This window comes from Cryptomeria japonica, chromosome 2 (genome assembly GCF_030272615.1).
Source record: "Cryptomeria japonica chromosome 2, Sugi_1.0, whole genome shotgun sequence".
Classification (NCBI taxonomy): Eukaryota; Viridiplantae; Streptophyta; class Pinopsida; order Cupressales; family Cupressaceae; genus Cryptomeria; species Cryptomeria japonica.
The window spans coordinates 515,338,791-515,345,867 of record NC_081406.1 but is presented as its reverse complement, the minus strand read 5'-3'; the positions used below and the strand labels follow the sequence as shown (position 1 = coordinate 515,345,867).

The 7,077-nt window shown below is 40.6% G+C and overlaps 1 long non-coding RNA gene across 1 annotated transcript; it reads left to right on the top strand.

Moving 5' to 3' along the window:
- The first annotated feature begins 1,385 nt into the window (after positions 1-1,385).
- Positions 1,386-1,844, top strand: LOC131873738 (uncharacterized). The gene is made up of 3 exons (XR_009371639.1): positions 1,386-1,471; positions 1,591-1,659; positions 1,768-1,844. It is a non-coding gene; the product is annotated as an uncharacterized LOC131873738 (long non-coding RNA).
- The last annotated feature ends 5,233 nt before the right edge of the window (positions 1,845-7,077 follow it).

Sequence of the window (7,077 nt, the reverse complement as noted above, 5' to 3'; positions counted from 1 at the left end):
GTCTCGTGAGTCATTTTTAACTCACGGGTCGCGCGAATTTGTCAAAATCCGACATCCGGTTTTTTGACAAAAAATTGCTAAAAAATACATTTAGAGGTAAGAATTTTATCATTTTGAATCATTTTCATTCATTTTTTGTATTTTTTGTGACTGTTTATTTGATTTTTCATTGAAAATATGGTTTTTTTTCATGAAAACTAGGTTTTTTAAAAATCAAATACCTAATTGTTTAAATTTGTTAACTAAATTTAATTGTTTACATTCAATTAGGTTAAAATGGGAGATAACAATGAAAACACTGACCAACCACAACTGCAATAACCAAACCCTCATTTGCCAACCCCCCCTCAATTCAAGATTTGATTGCACAAAATTTGAATGAATTGAGGGGGATTGCAGAAGTATATCATAGGATCCCTCGTCTAAACCCATTGTTTGATCCTCTCACGTCGATTGTAAAAGGTATGGAAACCATGACTGAGGAGCACGATGCCACCCTTTTGTGGCAAGATTCTATAAAGGAAAAATATGCAGATGGCTTGTCGTATAAGGATATCAAGGATCTTGAGATATCCAAAGCCGAAATCGCCTCATTGTTTGTCAATCCCCGTACTAGTCAGCCTGTAGATCCCAAAAAAATAAAACTTTCTATCAAATGGTGCACAAATGATGGGATTGTGAAAAACTTTTGGGATCGTTGGTGGATGGTTTTTGACAAACAACCCAACAACAATCTTGATATCCCCTTCCATTTCATAAAAAAATTGTATGCTGAGTTTGTTTTACAGAAACATGTGAACTACTTTGACATCCAACCTTTCTAGGGTGTAGGTTTAGGTATGCCCCAAAATAGACCTGGCGTAGTCAGAGTAGTCCAGGGCCCATATGTTCCCCCTCCTCTCATTGATCCCCCACCTGCAGTTCAGCATCCTGATATCATTTGTGAGGTGGCTTCACAGACCATATCGGCTATTCACTCTTTGAGTAGCCTTTTGGTTTCTTAGGCTACGTCAGTAGCTCAGCCTACTTTTGATGGTAGCGGTGCATTGGGTGGTGGTGACACGTCATCCTTGGCTCCACACATATGCGTGCCCCATAGTTGTGTCATGTGTGGGCACGTATGCTTGGGTCCAGTTGGACAGCCCGTTGATCCTACTGTGGACAGTGTAGATTACAAGGTGCATGAGATGCATGATGCACCAGAGGTTATTACACAGACTGGAGGATACCCTGGGGAGTCCTCACATGCTAGAGGCGAGGAGGCACCGTCATCATACATTGATGATGTATTGGTAAGATTTGCATTTTCACAGTTCATGTTATATTTTAATTAAATATTTATAAATTAGATAATATTAAGTACTAATTTTTATTTACATGGTCTATTTAACAGTTGATGACCGAGGATGAGTTGAGATAGATTCAGGAGGGCACCTTGTCGGCCATTTCATTTGGCCTCGATAGCTTGATGGTACATATATTATTGCACCTAGTCGTTTCTATTTTATTGTACATACATGCTCATCATTTATATTTGTATTAATTAGATTATGTAGTAACTTGCATGTATATCTTATTTTACTCTTGTAGGGCACAAGCAGCACGAGTGCGGTGCAGTGTGATCTAGGATCTGGTAGTGCAATTGGAGACAAGGGAAAGGTAATTGAATGCAAATATGATTGAATGAATAGTTTAAATAACTTATAGTGATTATACATGTCTAGACATAGATTGATAGTTTCATATACTTGTTGTGTATATATACAGAGAATCCTTGGCTTCACATCCTTGATGACTACACCCAGTATACTTGAAGAAGAAGAAGAGATGCCTCGAGTAGATGTGTGTTTATTTTATTTTTTGATTAGTAGATATAACTTGTTATTATTAGTGACAATTATATGCTAACTTGTATCAATGTCATGTTTCTAAACATATGTAGGTTGTTTATAAAAATATTCAAAACATACCTCCTCTACCGAAGACATACATCAAGAGTCCTGGAAAGCTAAAGAGAAAACGTGGAGATGAGGTAAACATGAATAGTTCAATTAAATAGTTCTTTTTTATGTTAACTTTTTAAATGTGAATTATATAATATAACTTATATTAATCATGGTTTGTTTTTCTTGTGTAGGATCCTTCAGAGCCGAGCAGTGCGGCGAAGAGGATCGATTTTGATGATCCATCAACAGCTTAGGATGTTATAGATAGTTTTGGGATGTTATGTATATTTTGTATATGGACATACATTCACATATTTAGACATACATTTTGTTTCAGTTGGTGTTTATGCCATATTTGTGTATGGACATACATTTGTAATCATTCGACATTTTTATATATATAGAAGTTGATATTCGATCATATAAATTGTTGCTCATCTGTGTGTGGTGTTATCATGGAAATCTTTAATCTTCATTCTAATAATTAACAATGGTTAATAATGGCTATTTAATGAACAATACAATTCATTTCATTTCATCGTAAGTGTTGTTTTTATAATGAACAATATAATTCATTTAATGAACAATATAATTCATTTAATGAACAATACAATACAATTTATTTAATGAACAATACAATTCATTTAATCAACAATACAATAAAATTCATTCAATAAACAATACAATTCATAAACAATACAATTCATTTAATGAACAATACCCTACGCATGCTCCTATTTTGCCCCCCCACTCAATCGAACGCTCGGGGTCATACCCTACCGACATCGTCCCTTGAGCGCCCTAAGTGCTCAAAATTGTCAAACTTTGCTGGGCCCTAACTCAGAATCTGTGGCACTTGCAAAAGATCTGTTTGAACCTACGGGGCCATGAGAGGGGTCCCTACAAAAACCTATCTCAGTTTTTCAAGCTTCCCTACGGTTTTATTAGGGCATCAATTTTTCGGTTGGCGAAAAATCGTCAGTCTCACTCAATGGAATGTTGTCGTGTGGCCAATTTCTCATTCAGCTCATCGCGATGATGAACTGTCAGCTCCGACATGTCCAGTTAGGCATAATTACCCTACGCATGCTCCTTTTTTTCCCCCCCACTTGATCGAATGCTTGGGGTCATACCCTACTGGCATCGTCCCTTGAGCGCCCTAAGTGCTCAAAATTGTCAAACTTTGACGGGCCCTAACTTGGAATCTGTGGTACCTATGAATGATCCGTTTGAACCTATGGGGCCATGAGAGGGGTCCCTACAAAAGCCTATCTTAGTATTTCAAGTTACCCTATGGTTTTATTAGGGCAGCAATTTTTCGGTTGGCGAAAAAATCATCAGTCTCACTCAATGGAATGTTGTCGCCTGGTCGATTTCTCATTCATCTCATTGCGATGACGAACCGTCAGCTCTGACATGTCTAGTTAGGCATAATTACCCTACGCATGCTCCTATTTTGCCCCCCCCACTCGATCGAATGCTCGGGGTCATACCCTACCAGCGTCGTCCCTCGAGCGCCCTAAGTGCTCAAAATTGTCAAACTTTGACGGGCCCTAACTCGGAATCTGTGGCACTTGTGAATGATCCATTTGAACCTACGAAGCCATGAGAGGGGTCCCTACAAAATCCTATCTCAGTATTTCAAGTTGCCCTACGGTTTTATTAGGGCAGCAATTTTTCGGTTGGCAAAAAAATTGTCAGTCTCACTCAATGGAATGTTGTCACCTGGTCAATTTCTCGTTCATCTCGTCACAATGATGAACCATCAGCTCTAACATGTCCAGTTAGGAATAATTACCCTACACATGCTCCTATTTTCCCCCCCCACTCAATCGAACGCTCGGGGTCATACCCTACCGGCGTCGTCCCTTGAGCGCCTTAAGTGCTCAAAATTGTCAAACTTTGACGGGCCCTAACTTGGAATCTGTTGCACCTATGAATGATCTATTTGAACCTACGGGGCCATGAGAGGGGTCCCTATAAAAGCCTATCTCGGTATTTCAAGTTGCCCTACGGTTTTATTAGGCAGCAATTTTTCGGTTGGCGAAAAAATCATTAGTCTCACTCAATGGAATGTTGTCGCCTGGTTGATTTCTCGTTCATCTCGTCACGATGATGAACCATTAGATTCGACATGTCTAGTTAGACATTATTACCCTATGCATGCTCTTGCTTTTCCCCCCCCACTCGATCCAATGCTCGGGGTCATACCCTACGCATGTGACATCCATGAAGGGATATGAAGGGATATTTTGTAAACAATTAGAAACCTTTAATGATAATCAAGTTGAAGCCTTGAGATTTATGCAATATGGTTCAAGTCCAAAACTGTACCCTGAGAGCATTTTGATTTTACTTATGTCTTGTGTATTATAATAATGGTGTCATTAGGGGTCATATGGTGGCCATAGGGGTCATATGGTGTCCCATGAACCCTTATGACCTCTTAGGACACCATATGACCCCTGATGACACCATATTGGGTCGCTTTGGGTCATATTGTGTCGTTAGGGGTCATATTGTGTCTTAAGGGGTCCTATGGTGTCCCAAGACACCTTATGACCCCTATGGACACCATATGACCCCTAATGACACCATAGAACCCCTTAAGACACCAAATCATGTCGTTAGGGGTCATATTGTGTCCTACGACACTGTACGACACAATATGATCCCTAACGATATGATTTGGTGTCTTAAGGGGTCCTATGGTGTCGTTAGGGGTCATATGGTGTCCATAGGGGTCATATGGTGTCTTGGGACACCATAGTACCCCTTAAGACACAATATGACCCCTAACGACACAATATGACCCAAAGCAACCCAATATGGTGTCATTAGGGGTCATATGGTGTCCTAAGAGGTCATAAGGGTTCATGGGACACCATATAACCCCTATGGACACCAATATGGTGTCATTAGGGGTCATATGGTGTCCATAGGGGTCATATGGTGTCCCATGAACCCTTATGACCTCTTAGGACACCATATGACCCCTAATGACACCATATTGGGTCGCTTTGGGTCATATTGTGTCGTTAGGGGTCATATTGTGTCTTAAGGGGTCCTATGGTGTCCCAAGACACCATATGACCCCTATGGACACCATATGATGCCTAACGACACCATAGGACCCCTTAAGACACCAAATCATGTTGTTAGGGGTCATATTGTGTCCTACGAGTCGTAGGACACAATATGACCCCTAACAACATGATTTGGTGTCTTAAGGGGTCCTATGGTGTCGTTAGGCATCATATGGTGTCCATAGGGGTCATATGGTGTCTTGGGACACCATAGGACCCCTTAAGACACAATATGACCCCTAACGACACAATATGACCCAAAGCGACCCAATATGGTGTCATTAGGGGTCATATGGTGTCCTAAGAGGTCATAAGGGTTCATGGGACACCATATGACCCCTAATGACACCATACCCAAAGCGACCCAATATGGTGTCATTAGGGGTCATATGGTGTCCTAAGAGGTCATAAGGGTTCATGGGACACCATATGACCCCTATTGGTGTCATTAGGGGTCATATGGTGTCCCATGAACCCTTATGACCTCTTAGGACACCATATGACCCCTAATGAAACCATATTGGGTCGCTTTGGGTCATATTGTGTCATCAGGGGTCATATTGTGTCTTAAGGGGTCCTATGGTGTTCCAAGACACCATATGACCCCTAACGACACCATGGGACCCCTTAAGACACCAAATCATATCGTTAGGGATCATATTGTGTCGTACTTCCTTCATACCATTCTAAATCATGTGAGCAACTAACAAGGTAGAAGACTCATTATCCCTAAAGATCCAATTGTTTTTTTCCTTCCATAGGCCTCAGGATAAATAAGGAAACATAAAGTTCCATAAAATTTTGAGGGAGGGTTTATCTGAAGGACAATTCCACTAGGACTAAAAATCATGAAAATTACTAGACAAGCACCATCAGATTCCACATAGTTCAAATATGGTGTCATTAGGGGTCATATGGTGTCCCATGAACCCTTATGACCTCTTAGGACACCATATGACCCCTAATGAAACCATATTGGGTCGCTTTGGGTCATATTGTGTCATTAGGGGTCATATTGTGTCTTAAGGGGTCCTATGGTGTCCCAAGACACCATATGACCCCTAACGACACCATGGGACCCCTTAAGACACCAAATCATATCGTTAGGGATCATATTGTGTCGTACTTCCTTCATACCATTCTAAATCATGTGAGCAACTAACAAGGTAGAAGACTCATTATCCCTAAAGATCCAATTGTTTTTTTCCTTCCATAGGCCTCAGGATAAATAAGGAAACATAAAGTTCCATAAAATTTTGAGGGAGGGTTTATCTGAAGGACAATTCCACTAGGACTAAAAATCATGAAAATTACTAGACAAGCACCATCAGATTCCACATAGTTCAAAAAAGTATGCCCAAACATCTCTGGAGAAGGATCAATGGATCATCAAATGAGAGACATCTTCAATATCTTCCTCGCACAGGAAACATCAATTAGGAATAGTCATTCCCCTTTTACACAAATTGTCAATTGAGAGAACTTTATCCTGCATAAAAAGAAAAGAAAATATTAATCTTAGGAATCATGAGCTTGTTCCAGATGCAAGAATAGAAAGGCGACGACACAATATGATCCCTAATGATATGATTTGGTGTCTTAAGGGGTCCTATGGTGTCGTTAGGGGTCATATGGTGTCCTTAGGGGTCATATGGTGTCTTGGGACACCATAGGACCCCTTAAGACACAATATGACCCCTAACAACACAATATGACCCAAAGCGACCCAATATGGTGTCATTAGGGGTCATATGGTGTCTTAAGGGGTCCTATGGTGTCCCAAGACACCATATGACCCCTATGGACACCATATGACCCCTAACGACACCATAGGACCCCTTAAGACACCAAATCATATTGTTAGGGATCATATTGTGTCGTATGGGGTCGTAGGACACAATATGACCCCTAACGACATGATTTGGTGTCTTAAGGGGTCCTATGGTGTAGTTAGGGGTCATACGGTGTCCATTGGGGTCATATGGTGTCTTGGGACACCATGGGACCCCTTAAGACACAATATGACCCCTAACGACACAATATGA